The 15,794-nt window shown below is 41.4% G+C and overlaps 1 protein-coding gene across 1 annotated transcript in view; it reads left to right on the forward strand.

The window, feature by feature from the left end:
• The first annotated feature begins 9,478 nt into the window (after positions 1 to 9,478).
• LOC136152873 (exocyst complex component 1-like) overlaps positions 9,479 to 15,794 on the forward strand; it is a 92,796-nt gene continuing 86,480 nt past the window's right edge. The window contains exons 1-2 of the mRNA XM_065914343.1: positions 9,479 to 9,614; positions 14,663 to 14,764. The gene's annotated coding sequence lies outside the window, so the exon portion shown is untranslated. The remainder of the gene's footprint in view (positions 9,615 to 14,662; positions 14,765 to 15,794) is intronic.

Consider the following 15,794-nt stretch of genomic DNA (forward strand, 5'->3'; position numbering starts at 1 on the left):
TCTGGGGTGACGCTATATGGACAAGCTGGTGTGTTTGGGTGTCACATAACAGGAGAGAAGCCATGAAATTAAGAATCAGGGATTCAATACACATGCTGTCCAGTTAACATCCTTCCTTCCTGAGAAGAGAAATGATTCTCCCTTATGCAAACAAATTCTCCTAGGGTAGAGAAAGGGAAGTTCCCTTGTGGGAAGTAAGTAGTGGTCTCTAGACGAACTGTAAGTCAAGTGTCTCCAGGTTTATATATCCTGGTATACACCCAAGGTTCCAGGTTTCCTTCCCTTTTGGAATGTAAATATATAGTTTGGGGAGGTAAAGTTCTCTTTATGGAAAGCACAATCACAGAAAACTTACCAAACTGATTACATGAATCACAGCCTTGTCTAAATCAATGAAACTATTAGCCATGCAGTGTAGGGACCCAAGATGGACGGGTCATGGTGAAGAATTCTGACAAAAGGTGGTCCCTGAAGGAACGGAAAGCCACTTGAGGATTGTTGCATTGAGAACCCCATGAGCAATATGAAAAGCCAAAACTATGACACTGAAAGATGAACTCCCCATTTTGCTCGGCGCCCAATATGCTACTGGAGAAGAGCGGAGTAATAGCCCCAGAAGGAATAAAGAGGATGAGCCAAAGTGGAAACAGCCAGGTGTGGATGTGTCTGGTGGTGAAAGTAAATTCTGATGCTGTAAAGAACAATATTGCAATAGAAACCTGGAATGTTAGGTCCACACATCCAGGTAAATTGGAAGTGGTCAAACAGGAGATGGCAAGAGAGAACAGTGAAATTTTAGGATTCAGTAAACGAAAATGGGCCGGAATGGGTGAAATTAACTCAGATGACCATTGTATCTAGTACTGTGGGCAAGACTCCCTTAGTAGAAACGGAGTAGCCCTCACAGTCAACAAAAGAGTCCAAAATGCAGGTCTTGGAGGTGATCTAAAAAATGACAGAATGACCCCTCTTTGTTTCCAATGCAAACCATTCAATATCACAGTAATCCAAGTCTGTGCCCCAACCACTAATGCCAAAGAAGCTGAAGTTGAACAGTTCTATGAAGACCTACAAGAGTTTCTAGAACTAACACCAAAAAAAAAAAAAAAAAAAAAGATATCCTTTTCATCACAGAGAACTGAAATACAAAAGTAGGAAGTCAAGAGATACCTGGAGTAACAGGCAAGTTTGGCTTAGAGTACAAAATGAACCAGGCTAACAAAGTTTTGTCAAGAGAATGTACTGGTCATAACAAACACCCTCTTCCAACCACACAAGAGATGAATCTATATGTGGAGGTCACCAGATGGTCAATACCGAAATCCAATTGATTATATTCTTTCCATCCAAAGATGGAGAAGCTCTATACAGTCAGCAAAAATAAGACCAGGAGCTGACTGTGGCTCAGACCATGAACTCCTTATTGCCAAATTCAGACTGAAATTGAAGAAAGTAGGAAAACCACTAGAGCATTCAGGTATGACCTAAATCAAATCCCTTATAATTATACAGTAAAAGTGACAAATAAATTTAAGGGATTAGATCTGAGAGAGAGAGTGCCTGAAGAACTATGAACAGAAGTTCGTAAGACTATATAGGAGGTGGAACTATATCCAAGAAAAGAAATGCAAAAAGACAAAATGGTTGTCTGGGGTGGCCTTACAAATAGCTGAGAAAAGAAGAGAAGTGAAAGGCAAAGGAGAAAATGAAAGATATCCCCAGGTGAATGCAGATTTCCTCAGAACAGCGAGGAGAGATAAGAAAGCCTTCCTCAGTGTTCAGTGCAAAGAAATAGAGGAAAACAATTGAATGGGAAAGACTATGGATCTCTTCATGAAAATTAAAGATACCAAGGGAATATTTCATGCAAAGAGGAGAACAATAAAGGACAGAAACGGTATGGATCTAACAGAAGCAGAAGATATTAAGAGTAGATGGCAAGAATATACAGAAGAACTACACAAAAGAGATCTTAATGACCCAGATAATCACAATGGTGTGATCACTCACCTAGAGCCAGACATCCTGGAGTGTGAAGTCAAGTGGGCCTGAGGAAGAATCACTACAAACCAGGCTACTGGAGGTGATGGAATTCCAGCTGATCTATTTCAAATCCTAAAAGATGAGGCTGTTCAAGTGCTCAACTCAATATGCCAGCAAATTTGGAAAACTCAGCAGTGGCCACAGGAATGGAAAAGGTCAATTTTCATTCCATCCCAAAGAAAGCAATCCCCAAGATGTTCAAACTACCACACAATTGCACTTAATTCACATGCCAGCAAAATGATGTTCAAAATTCTCCAAGCTAGGCTTCAACAATACATGAATCCAAAACTTCCAGATATTTTAGCTGTATTTAGAAAAGGCAGAGGAACCAGACATCAAAATGCCAACATCCACTGAATCATAGACAAAGCAAGAGAATTCCAGATAACCATCTACTTCTGCTTTATTGACTATGCACATGCTTTCAGTTGTGGATCACAACAACCTGGACCATGTTTTAAGAGACAGGAATACCAAACCACCTTACATGCCTCCTGAGAAATCTGTATGTAGGTCAAGAAGCAAGATACAACCAGACATGGAACAATGGACTGGTTGCAAATTTAGAAAGGAGTACATCAAGACTGTAGATTGTCACTCTGGTTATTTAACTTATATGCACAGTACATCATGTGAAATGTCAGGCGGCTGGATGAAGTACAAGCTGGAATCAAGATTGCCAGGAGAAATATCAATAACCTCAGATATGCTGATGACACTACCATTATGGCAGAAAGCAAAGAGGAGCTAAAGAGCCTCTTGATGAAGGTGAAAGAGGAAAGTGAAAAAAACTGGCTTAAAACTCAACATTCAAAATAAATGGATTTAAAAAAAAAAAACCTCAACATTCAAAAAAATGAAGATCATAGCATCCAGTCCTATCACTTCATGCAAGTAGATGGGTAAACAATGGAAACAGTGACAGACTTTCTTTTCTTGGGCCCCAAAATCACTGCAGATGGTACTGCAGCCATGAAATTAAAAGACGCTTGCTCCTTGGAAGAAAAGCCATGACCAACCTAGATGGTCTATTAAAAAGCAGAAGCACTACTTTGCGGACGAAAGTCTGTCTCGTCAAAGCTGTGATTTTTCCAGTAGTCATGTTTGGATGTGAGAGTTGGACAATAAAGAAGGCTGAGTGTCAAAGATGTGATGCTTTTGAACTTTGGTGTTCGAGAAGACTCTTGAGAGTCATTTGGACAGCAAAGATATCCAACCAATCAGTCCTAAAGGAAATCAGTCCTGAATATTCATTGGAAGGTCTGGTACTGAAGCTGAAGCTATAGTACTTTGGCCACCTGATGTGAAGAGCTGACTCACTGGAAAAGACCCTGATGCTGGGAAAGCTGAAGGCAGGAGGAGCAGGTGACAACAGAGGATGAGAGGGCTGGATGACATCATTGACTCAATGGACCTGAGTTTGAGCAAGTTCTGGGAGATGGTGAAGGACAGGGAAGGCTGACTTGTTACTGTCTGAGAGGTCACAAAGCATCGGACACAACTCATTGATGAACAACAAAAGCTTTCTAGATTTCTCACTAGAATGCCTGAAAGAAGTATGTATGGACAGGTTTATAAGACTATATAGGAGGTGGTGATCAAAACTACATATTGTCACACATCTTTAACTTCCATGGCTTGCTTATTAACTCTTGTTCCATTAATTCCTTGCTTAGAGGGCCCTAACCTTGCAGAAACATGAAAATATTTACTTGTTGGCAAAGAAAGAGAAAGAAAAAACTGAGGTAAAAAGATGGCAGAATACAATAAAAAGCGGGGGGGGGGGGGTTACAACAAGTAATCAAATTCTAGGAACTAACATAAATGTTAGTCTGAGCAAGACAACCTATAGTACTCATTCAAAACTGCGTGAATCAAGGTAGACCTGTGGGATTAAATATGAGAAGGCAGCTAAAATAATACAAAAGATGTAAGTAATGAGCTGAGGCACTGTGAAGAGAGCCCCGAGGAACATGAACTTGTATGAGAAGAAGACCATTGCAAGGATCCCAAGAGAGAATATCCATAGGACTAGAATAAAATCAAAGGAATCTGTAGTGTTACAAAAAGTAGAAAATTTTAAGATGAGCAGGACTGTCAAATATTCTTTTAAGCAATTTAACAGAGGCAAAATATTGCTACGAAGTATAATAGATAAGAAGATATTGGCTAGAGATGTTCGTAGGAACACAAAATGTGTTCAAGCTCTTTGCGGAATGATTGGATGGCACTGATGGGGTGATACAAATTTAATTTTGGAAAGTTATTAAGAGACAGGAAAGAGTAAATAAATAACTGGAAAAAGAAACTGTGTTATGCTGACATGTTTGAAACTTCATAAATGTTGTTAACTATATAATTCATAGAGTAAGGGTCCTGAGAAGGGCTGGAGATGGCATAGGCAGAAGCTATCAATGGACAGGCAGAAGAGTCCTTCTTTAATAATATAAAAAGAGGAAATGTCAGGCAGATATGTTCTTAGGTTCCAGGACAGAAATTTGAGAGACTTATCTTCAGATGCTTTGATTTTCTCCATGAATTAGAAGGTGGGTGATGAGGGACAAAATGGAATCATAATAAGAGTGGGTAACTACTTCAGCAGATGCTATAGAGAATTGAAGAGTGAAGAGTAAAGATACAAGGACACTTGGCTAGGCAGCGATAAATTTTGAAACCATTGTGTGATTGTTTTTTTAAGCATCACTCAGAAACCCAGCAATGGGAATAAAGGAGATAAAATGTTGAGTGTTCAGGATTGGTGTGTCTCAGTGTGTCTGTGACAGATGGACAATGGGTAAACAGACATAAGGATATCGGCAAGAAAAAAGGTTGACATTACAAATTTTCATGAGGCAATTTTGTTCCCCAGAGGACATCTGATAATCTTGGAGACATTATTGATTGTCATAAGAATAGGCTATGGGTGAAATAGCAGTTATTTTAAATTATAGCTCTGATATAAACTTTAGTACAAGGAACTAGTGGTCACTGTTGGCAGAATTGCCAGAAGCCCAACTTTAGGCTTGCCCTGACATTCAAAAGGAATTCCTTAGCTAAAATAGATCTAGGACCTTCCAAAATTGGTCTAGAAGTTCAGTAAGGAAGAAATAAACATGAACACACTTATCAATATGATTTTCCCACCCTCTGCGGGGCTCCCTTCTGGCTTCACTCTTTGTAGAAAGACTTGTACTTTTACAGAACTGTGGAGCTTTTGATGAATTTCTTCACCACCAAGGATCATGACTTTTTTTGTTGGTTTTTTTTTTTTTTTTTTTTTTTCAGATTAAAAGCTCATCGATCATTTCTGTTGGATGAACCTCTCTGGTATACCATCTGAAGGGTATTAGGGAAAAAAATGTCATATTCCTCTAAAGACTGAAAAAGAAACATAATATTACTGATTCAACATGTTAGCTGTTTCGAAGGCAGAATTAAAGGAACATAATTTCAGCAGCTTCCTCTTTTCCTCTAATCCCAGAGTTCATTGTTATTTTATACACTGAGGCACTTTGGAACCTCTCAGATGCTTTTAATCTGGCACTTCCTAGTTGGCAATTACTACTTCATCCTCGGTCTTTATGTTCTCAAGAATTTGAGCTCATAAAACAACATTGTTCTTATAATTGTGGAAAAACCACAGGAAAAGAAAAATTCCCTGTCTTGATCAAGCCCCACTTGTGAACATTTCTATATTTATTATACTTATTATACTTTAACATGTTTTAAATTTAAGGTGGAATTGCACTCTCTTTTTGAAAAAGGGGGAGAAATCAAGAAATCATTCTCACTGAACTACACTGGGAACATATATTAAGGGGTGTAAAAAAATTAAAGCGACTCCCCATGTAGCAAAATGAAGTTTAAAAGGCGTCTGAACTAAAGCTAACATCGCATGCGGCCAATCCAATGCCCAGGCAGAATGGAGGGATGCTAACCATGCCTGCCTGCAGTGTCACAGGAGCCAATTCATGGGAGAAGAATGAAGGGACTTAATTAAAGGTGGATGATGTCACTTGAAACAACTTTTGGAGTGAGGTTAGGTCAGGGTTAAGTTCAATTCTATGAGGAGTCCCTCTATGCCATGTCAGTGGACAGTTCAAACAAAGTTGATAGAAGGGAGGTAAAAGCCAAGAAGTTAAAAGTCGCACAGTAAAATAAGTATCAATGTGTAAAAAAAATGATGACAGTTTAAAGCATTTTGAATGCTGAAAATGTTTAAGCAGGAGCATCAGAAACAGGCTTACAAAAGCTGTTAGACCCCAGTAAGGGTGGAGCTTTTATAAGATATATCCAATGAATCCTGGCTCTTTGAAAAGGGCTCCCTTTCAAATGAGTCACTTACATACTTTCCCCTGCACATCAAGAGCACCATCTTAAAAGGACCAAGGAACACTAGAAAAATCTCGTGGATAGTACACATTTTAATAGCATGTTAAGATTATGTAGGCAGGGTACACGGTTGAGAAATGTGAATTTGATCTACATAAGTAAATGATCTTTGTAAAATAATTTTAAGGAAGAAAAATTTACTCTTGGTACTATGAATTTTGCCTAAAATGTTTGACAAACAAGATATATCAATGTAATAGTCAAGAAATATGTATTGATTTCCCCATTGATAGACATTAATATAATGTCTGGAAATGTTTTAGAAAATGTAAAGATGAAATGGACATGACCATATCTTTAACAAGTAAGAGAAACAGGTATTAAACAAATGGTAACAATTAATTTAGGTAGGCATAGATATAAGAAGTCTATAACAGGTATAATCAATGTCATGAGGAATGATAGGTATAATCAATGTCATGAGGAAAAATGATAGGTATGATCAACATCATGAGGAAAAATTATGGCCTCCTTCACCTAGGAATAGTAACAATTATATGATAGGTATAACCAAAGTTGTGAGGAAAAAAAAACAACAACCAGTATCCTTCACCTTATTTAGAATTATAAACATGGATTATAAGCCTACCCCAGTAAGACTGGTGCATCTAACCACATGAACCAGGTCTAATCACATGGTTCCTCTAACCACGTGGACCACACCCTTGTCTAACTTAATGAAACTATACACCGTGCCAAGTAGGATCACCCAAGATGGACGAGTCATGGTGAAGAGGTCTGACAGAATGTGGTCCACTGGAGAAGAGAATGGCAAACCACTTCAGTATTCTTGTCTTGAGAACCCCATGAACAGAATGAAAAGGCAAAAAATATGGCGCTGAAAGACGAACTCCCCATTCGGTAGGTGTCCGATATGCTACTGGAGATCAGTGGAGAAATAACTCCAGACAGAATGAAGAGACAGAGCCAAAGCAAAAACAATAGCCAGTTGTGGATGTGACTGGTGATGAAAGAAAGGTCTGGTGCTGTAAGAGCAATATTGCATAGGAACCTGGAATGTTAGGTCCATGAATCAAGAAAAATTGGAAGTGGCCAAGCAGGAGATGGCAAGAGTGAACGTCGACATTTGAGGAATCAGCAAATTAAAATGGACTGGAATGGGTGAATGTCACTCAGATGATCATTATAACTGCTACTGTGAGCAAGGATCCCTTAGAAGAAATGTAGTAGCCATCATAGTCAACAAAAGAGTCTGAAATGCAGTACTTGGATGCAATCTCAAAAACAACAGAATGACCTCTGTTGGTTTCCAAGGCAAACCATTCAATATCACGGTAATCCAAGTCTATGCCCCAAACCGTAATGCTGAAGAAACTGAACTTGAAGAGTTTCTTCAGCAGAAGAACAGAAGAAACTTGAACGCTTCTATGAAGACCTACAAGACCTTCCAGGACTAACACCCAGAAGGATGTCCTTTTCATTATAGGGGACTGGAATGCAAAAGCAGCAAGTCAAGAAACACCTGGAATAACAGACAAACTTGGCCTTGGAGTACAGAATGAAGCAGGGCAAAGGCTAATAGAGTTCTGCCAAGAGAATGCACTGGTCATAGAAAACACCCTCTTCCAAAAACATAAGAGAAGACTTTACAAATGGACATCACCAGGTGGTCAACATTGAAATCAGACTGATTATATTCTTTGCAGCCAAAGATAGAGAAGCTCTATACAGTCAGCAAGAACAAGACCGGGAGCTGACTGTGGCTCAGATGATGAACTCCTTATTGCCAAATTCAGGCTGAAATTGAATAAAGTACAGAAAACGACTAGACCATTCAAGTATGACCTAAATCAAATCCCTAATGATTATACAGTGGAAGTGAGAAATAGATTTAACGGACTAGATCTGATAGACGAGGGCCTGTGTTTCTCCACTTCCCCCTCCAGCCTGTGACCCTGGTGCTTCTTTTCATCACAGCCCCCACTGAATGCTCAGGGCACAGCTGGTAAGTGAATAGATCAGAGGCTCCATTCCTCCACTGAGAAGCTTGGATGCTAGTAGGAGGAGGTATAGGCCAGGTCAGGGGCAGGGGAATGTGTAGGAGTGCAAGGGCCACTCTCCTCGCCCCCGCACTGGACACATGACCCCTTTGATGGGAACCTCTCATACTGCACACCCAGCAGGGAAAGCACAGCACAGACCCTACCTCTGAGAGACTTCAGGACACCAGCATTCCGTGGGCCCCAGGAGGGAATGTGAGAGGATCCACAGGAAGCAGGGGCTTTGAGAGGAACCTTGAAGAGGACCCTCAGCCTCCTCTTGTCCACTTCAGCCGGGGGGTGTCTCATTCGCTTCTCAGGACTCCTCACCACAGCCAGTGCAGATGTCCTGACCTTGATTCCATACGAGGTCCAACAAGGTGGTCTTTGCCTCAGTCCAAGGAGAAATGACGCATGTTTCTGTCACCGTTGCCACCCCAAGGTCCACCCCTCCCCTGACCCCACTGCCTATGCTCCCTTCCTCTGACGTATGTCAGTGTGTACTTGTGTGCACACGCAGAGAATCTGCTCCACATTGCCAAAATATCCTGGGGTCTCAGGACCTCTAGTTCCCACGGCAAACTACGTGGCAGGGAGACAGCGCTAGCCTAGGAGATCCTAACTCTCCCTTCATCTCAAGACTCTGCCCCTGCCGAGGCTGATTAGTAGTAACACACACACACACACACACACACACACACACACACTAAATAAAACTTCACAGGCTAAAACGTATTGACTGAAAATTTATAGAAGCAATAGATAAGTTTGGTACCTATTATCTGACTCAGGTGACCAAGTAGAAATTATTATTCTTAAATCTTACAAAGACAGAATCTATAGTCATGAAATGATGATTAGGATAAGAAAACTTGACATTTATTTTTTTAAACAACTGATATCAAGTCCAACACTCTAAGGAAATGTAAAGTCAGGATTTTCCAGCCAGGAGTCCTGGGGCTGACAAACGCCCCTCCCCGCCCCCACTGGGCCTGGAGCGAGTGCGCAGGCGCGAGAGGCTGCAGGTGCGAGTGCGCAGGCGCGAGCGGCCACAGGCGAGTGGGCGGAGGCACAGGGACGCCAGAGCTCCCGGACCGCTCCTGAGGGGAGGGAAGGTGGAGACTGGGTCGGTCCCCACTGCGAAAGGCCCCGGACCGGGGAGCAGGACAGACACGAGTAAGTGCAGCTCCATCCGCAGCCCCTCACCGCGCGCCCCCGCCTGCCCAACGGCCAGCCGCCCCGACTCCTCCAGCCTCGGGGAGCGCGAGCCTCGCTGGGTCCTCGGGTCCGGGGTCGCCGCCACCGGCCGCAGGGTGAGGACCCCGGGCCGGGGCCCAAGACGGTCGTGGAACTGTGGGCGCCCCGCGCGCTCGCAGCCCTCCCTGCTCGGCGCCCCTCGACCGCGGGGGGCGGCCTCTGGGTCTGTGGGCGCCGCCTGGACCCGGTCGCCGCGGGCTCGCGGGTTCGGGAAGGGGAGGTGCCTCCGAGGAGCCCGAAGTCGGGGCCGCGGGGTGCGCGTCGGGCGCGTTGGGTCCGCGGGTGTGAAGAGGTCTCTGCTCCCGGATGCGCGCCGGTGATGGGGGCGCCCAGCTCGGGATCCTGTTCGCTGGCCGCCAACAGCGGGTGTTCAGATGGGACTCCGTGCTCTTTGCTAAAGCCTTCTGGAGGATAGGCTACAAAAGGTTATTAACGTTCACTTTCAGCGTTTTCAGGCTTTATTGACGTCACTGACTCTAAGAGCGCGTCTTGGAGGGCAGTTTGTGACATACTAACATCTAAGCAAAGTTTGAAATAAAACTATTCCCGCCTTTGTATGTTTTGGGGTATGGTGAAGAGTTTTTCTTGATTCCGTTAGGCTTTTCAAGCCTAACGACTTTTGGCGACTTTTGGCGGAGCTGCACTGCTCTTAAATGGTGACAGTATTGTCGCTAAGTCATGTCCCAACTCTTGGGACACCGTGGACTGACTGTAGCCCTTCAGGCTCCTCTGTCCGTGGAATTCTCCAGGCAGGAATACTTGAGTGCGTTGCCATTTGCTTCTCCAGGAGATCTTCCCAACCCAGGAATCGAAGCCGAGTCTCTGGCATTGTAGGCAGATTCTTTAGCAACTGAGCTACTAGGGAAGCTCCTAAGTTAAATGAGCATTTAAAAAATACTTCTTTGAGCAGTTACCATAGACGCTCAAATATTTGAGAATTTTAGTTATAGTAATGGGCGTGGTTTCTTTGGTTTTTTGTTTGGTTTGGGGTCTTTGGTTATTTTTTGTTGTTGGTTGGCTGGTTTTGGGATTTTTGGATTTCTTTGGGTCGGGGTAGAGTTTGCATCAGGAGGAGATGGTATCCAAATCAGGAGAAATGTTTATTTCATGGTGTTCTGGTATGCAGTGTTGCAGTTTAAAGTATCTAATCCTGGTTAAATCTCAGATTGGCTCCAGCAAATGGATATTTTTATTGAGAATAGTTTGGGTTTTGTTCTGTGGGTTTTTTATGTGCTTTTCTTTTTTAGTACAATCTGCTTATTTAGCATGCTTCAAATCATAATAGATTGTAGTTAACACTGGTGGTTGATGCAAGGAACAATGCTTTGTAACACAGAGATGGGTTGTCTTTTTCTACAGAAATTTGTTCTTGAGTCAGTAAATTTCCACGTAAAACTCTCAGGAGTGACTTTTGCTATAGCACTTTGGTCTCTGTAATGAGGAATAAAGCATATCATTTCACTGTTGAAGATAATGGCATATACTATAAAGATAGGCATCGGGTACATAAAAGGAATTCGAGCCTTGAGTTTGGTGAATTAGTGTCCTCAATGAAACGGCTTGTCTCTTCGAAGAGAAGGAGAGCGATAACCACATGGTGATGACCAGGGTTCTTTCCCTACCTTGAACACCAAGAGGAACGGGAGGAGACAGAGTGATTTTCAGAAGAACTGACGTTCATTTATCAACCACGTACCCTCATTCCTTGCTGTTTCTTAATTCCCAGAGAAATTAAAAAACGTGGTTCCTAACCAGGATATTTGAATGGGAAAGGTCCTTTCAGTTCCCAGGCAGGTAACTGAATCCGTTGTATAAGCGTTCATCTGCCTGTACCTTGGAAGTAACACTGAGAAAATCGTCTTCTCTAATGGATGAAGTGGGCAGAATAGGAGGGTGGTGGAGCTTTTTGGGGCAAGTTTTCCAAAAGTTGGAGCAAAAGTAAATCAGTCTCTTCAAAGGAACAGACTCATTAGATACCAGCATTTGGGCCTTAAGGTCTTTTGCAACATCATGTAGCTTGTTAGTAAAAATACTCCAGACCAGAGAAAAATCCACGTGGTCAAATGCTTATTGGATGAAAAGTAATGAATGAAAAAGAACATGCTGAAGATTTTTAATATCTGGTATTTGACCCAGATCAGTTGACTGAGTACAAATAAAGGTCAGTCAAGAAATCTTCCAGAGAGAGAATTTAGTCATTCAGCTGTGATGTGGACAAGAAACCTGCTATTTATTTGTTAAAAATTAATCCCAACTAAAATACTTTGTTAATTAGCAATAAATATGGATAAACTGCAAGTAGTTTACTATGCTGTGTTTTCAAAGCAGGATCAAGGAATTAAAAGTTACTGAAGTTTTCTCTGGAAAGTACTTTCTCAACATTATTTTTCAAATATTGTAATTCTGATTGCAGTGTGTATGAATCTCAGAGTAAAATCTGTTGAGGAATTGATATTCTCTGAGGTCAAATGACTGATTCAGAAGAGCAGGGTTAAATTGGAGGGTAAAAGTGTCAATAACACAAATTGATATCTGTCATTTTAAATGTACTAGATTGAGGGCCATTTAAGTGGATCGTATAATTAGCATAATTGTGCGTATAATGGTTTATGCTAAATTACCACACAACTCCCCAAATTTCAGCAGCACAGCACTATGGTTCCCACATCACAGCCCTGGGTGGGTATTCACTTTGGGGAGACTGCACTCCTTCAGATGGTCATTCAGGAACCCAGACTCCTCCCATCCTATACCGTCTCCCTTCCCTTAGACCTCATCCCCATCTGCATCCATCAGCAGAAGGGGTCAAGAATATGGAGAAATGCATATGGAAGTTTCTGATGAGCCAGCTCTGGAAGGATCCAGGTCAGTTTCTCTGCTGCTGTTTTGGCCACAGTCCATTTCTGTGGCCACAAGAGAGACTGGGGATTCTTCCAACTGTTCTCCCCAGGAAGGGAGAACAATTAAAGTTGTCAGCAACTTTATGAATGTCAGTCATTCATTTCGATTTAATTCGTTTTCAAATCTTTATTGGCTGTTTGCCATACACCAAGCGCTGTGCAGAGTGTGACCTGAGAATTGGTTGAGCAGCATCTTGATCTTGGAGGAGTTGTGAATCCTCAGGAGAGAAGACAGAGTATGAAGTGCCTGCCATCCTAGGAGAAAGGGATTAAGAGAACCTGCTTTGAAAGTTCAGGGAATGATTCTAGATTTGAAAGCTGCCTGGAAATGATTGATTTGGATTCCACTTTCAGAGATGAACAAGATATGATTGTGAAAGAAGCTGGCATCAGGAGCCGTAGAAACAGGTCCTGCGATACAGGGTATCATAAAGAATATCATGTCGTCATTGTTCAGTTGCTAAGTTGTGTCGGTCTCTTTGCGACTCCATGGAACTAAGAAGAGATATATCATTTTACAGCTAAAGCAGCTGAAGCCTAGAGTAGGAAGGTGACCATCCAGGTCAGGTAAAGGGGTTGAAGATCAGGTTTCAAGCTGAGAAAGAGTCCACGGGGACTCAGTCTGAGCAGTTCCAACACTGAAAGGAGACCACTAATGTTCTGGGAAGGCTGGCATCTGGCCTCAGTGTGGGATTTGAGACAGAGAGTGGGCCCAGGGGGAACTGAGCCTCCGCAGTGGGCAGAGGAGGCCACCCCATCTCCGAAAAGTGCCACTGACCTCAGAGTGGGTGGAATGAGCAGTGAATTCTAGTCCACCTGAGAAAGCAGTCCAATCTGAATAACTCTGAGTTTAGGTTTATCTTACAAACTTCTTAAGAAAGAACTTGGACAAGGCCAAGTCAAGTGCAGCCTCTTGAATTCCACACCCAGTATTCATTGGTGGAAGTGCTTAAACCCTCCAAGTGATTCCAGTATTTTAATTTTACTCTGTATTTAATTCCAACAGTCCTATGATTACTTAATGAGCAAATAACTGGAATCAAAAAGAGTGTGAATGTATTTTTAATGTGAGGACAGGTGAAGTGAAGCAGTCTGGAAGAGGGAACCAATAAAAAGGGATCTTGGTAAATAAATAAAGACATCGTTTAGAAATGGAGAGGTATTTGGAAGGAAATTAGTGCCTGACACCATACTCTGCTCTTTGCATGTTTAGGAGCTAGTTTCTGATGTTATTTTCACCACAGATCTCCCTGTGGTGAATTGTATTTGACCTCCACACTGTTTATCTCCTGGACACATTGTGAAATTTTGAGAAGAAGCAGGTATTAGAATTTGTCTTGAGAGCAGCTATAAACATTTCCTGGAACCCCTCTAGGGTAGAAGAAAAAGGAAAGGAAAATGGAAACAAGGGATAAAGACAGCTAATAATGTTGGAGATACCACTGGGATTTGTGGTCTCTTTTTGAAATGGCTTCCCTGGTGGTTGAGACAGGAAAGAATCCACCTGCAATGCAGAAGTCCTGGGTTCGATCCCTGGGTTGGAAAGATCCCCTGGAGAAGGGAACGACTACCCACTCCAATATTCTGGCCTGGAGAATTCCATGGACAGAGGAGCCTGGTGGGCTACAGTCCATGGGGTCACAAAGAGTCGGACACAACGGAGCACTTTCAATTCACTTTTTGAAACTAAATAGAAGAAGTCAGAACGTGACTGTTTCTTGATCATGGTTTGTTTTCATTTTTGTCTTTTTTTTCTTACTCCTTCATCAGTTATTCCAGTTGATAGAACATTATGTCATCTTCAGTTTCAGTGTGAGTGCTTGTCTTGCTTCCATTTGTATTATTCATGCAAACGTTGATTGAACTGATGACCCCAAGTCATCAAGGAAACATTAAATACACTGATGAATACATTTCTTAATTTTAGAAAAAATTAATGAGTGAAGGTTAAAATACTCTTCTTAAATTTGTCATTTAAAAAATTCTCATATGCATACCTCATTGCCCAATACTGCCAGAAAAATGAAGAATTCCTATGTGTTAATGAGCCTGTATATTTTTTTACAGGTATGACTATTACCGAGTGTAAGAGCCCAGTTTGCTGGCCATGTCCTGTCTCCAGGAAAGTTGTAGCTGCTGTTGTTTCAGGTAGTCCCTTGGGTACCAGAGGTGAGTTTATGAAGCTATACGACCTTTTACACTTATTTAAAAAAATTGAAGTGTCGTTGATTTACAGTGTTGTATGTCAGCTGTACAGGTAAGTAATTCAGTTGTGTGTGTGTGTGTGTGTGTGTGTATTCTTTTCCATTACCGTTTATTACAAGGTATTGAGTAAGTTCTCTGTGCGATACAGTGGGTTCTTATTGTTTATTTTATATATAATATGCCTTGCGTGATTCACGCTGGTCAGACAACATGATTATGTTCACTTCTGATATAATCTTTTTAGGTACAGCCTTAAAGTCTTTGATAAGATATTTTAAAATAATTTTAGCATGTGTGTGTTCTAATTCCAGTGGTAGTTATTAGAGATATGATTTTGCATGAAGTATTTCTCTTTTTGTTCTTGACCAATTAAAAAAATTGTTTTTATTTTCTGATTGGTTTGCTAGATATTTGTGACTACATTAAAAATGTTAACTTTTGTCTCATCTTAAAATACGATCTGAATTAGCAATGAATATTGTGCTATACATAAGGGCTGTGACATAAATCTAGTTTCTAACTTCATAAACACATAATCTAGAAGGGAACACAGACACATATGTAACAACTGCATTTGTTTACTGAGTGAAATAGTGAGATGGATAAAGTTCTAGTAAGCCTTGAACAGCCAAATCAGCTTCAGAAATAGATGTGCAGTTATTTTAAAATGTTTTAAACATTTTCCAGCTACATGCAGAAAATAGTGTGAAAAAGGTATGGTTTTTACTATAAACAATTTAGCATTTTGACATTCTGAGCATCCTCATCATGAAATTAAGTCCAGAAGGAGTTTTTCCCATGTCTCTTGAAATGGTCCTTGTTCGTCCACAACATTTCCCATAATAACAGAGGTGCTTCCAAGGGCAGGAAACGTCAACATTATTAAAGTTTCACAAAGCAAAGTCAATTTTAAGAATATGATGTCCCCAAACTGACAGAGGTCTTGAAAAATAATTTCAAGGGAGGCATAAATTATTTTCTGCTTGTCAAAGGG

Source organism: Muntiacus reevesi, chromosome 22 (genome assembly GCF_963930625.1).
Source record: "Muntiacus reevesi chromosome 22, mMunRee1.1, whole genome shotgun sequence".
NCBI classification, from domain to species: domain Eukaryota; kingdom Metazoa; phylum Chordata; class Mammalia; order Artiodactyla; family Cervidae; genus Muntiacus; species Muntiacus reevesi.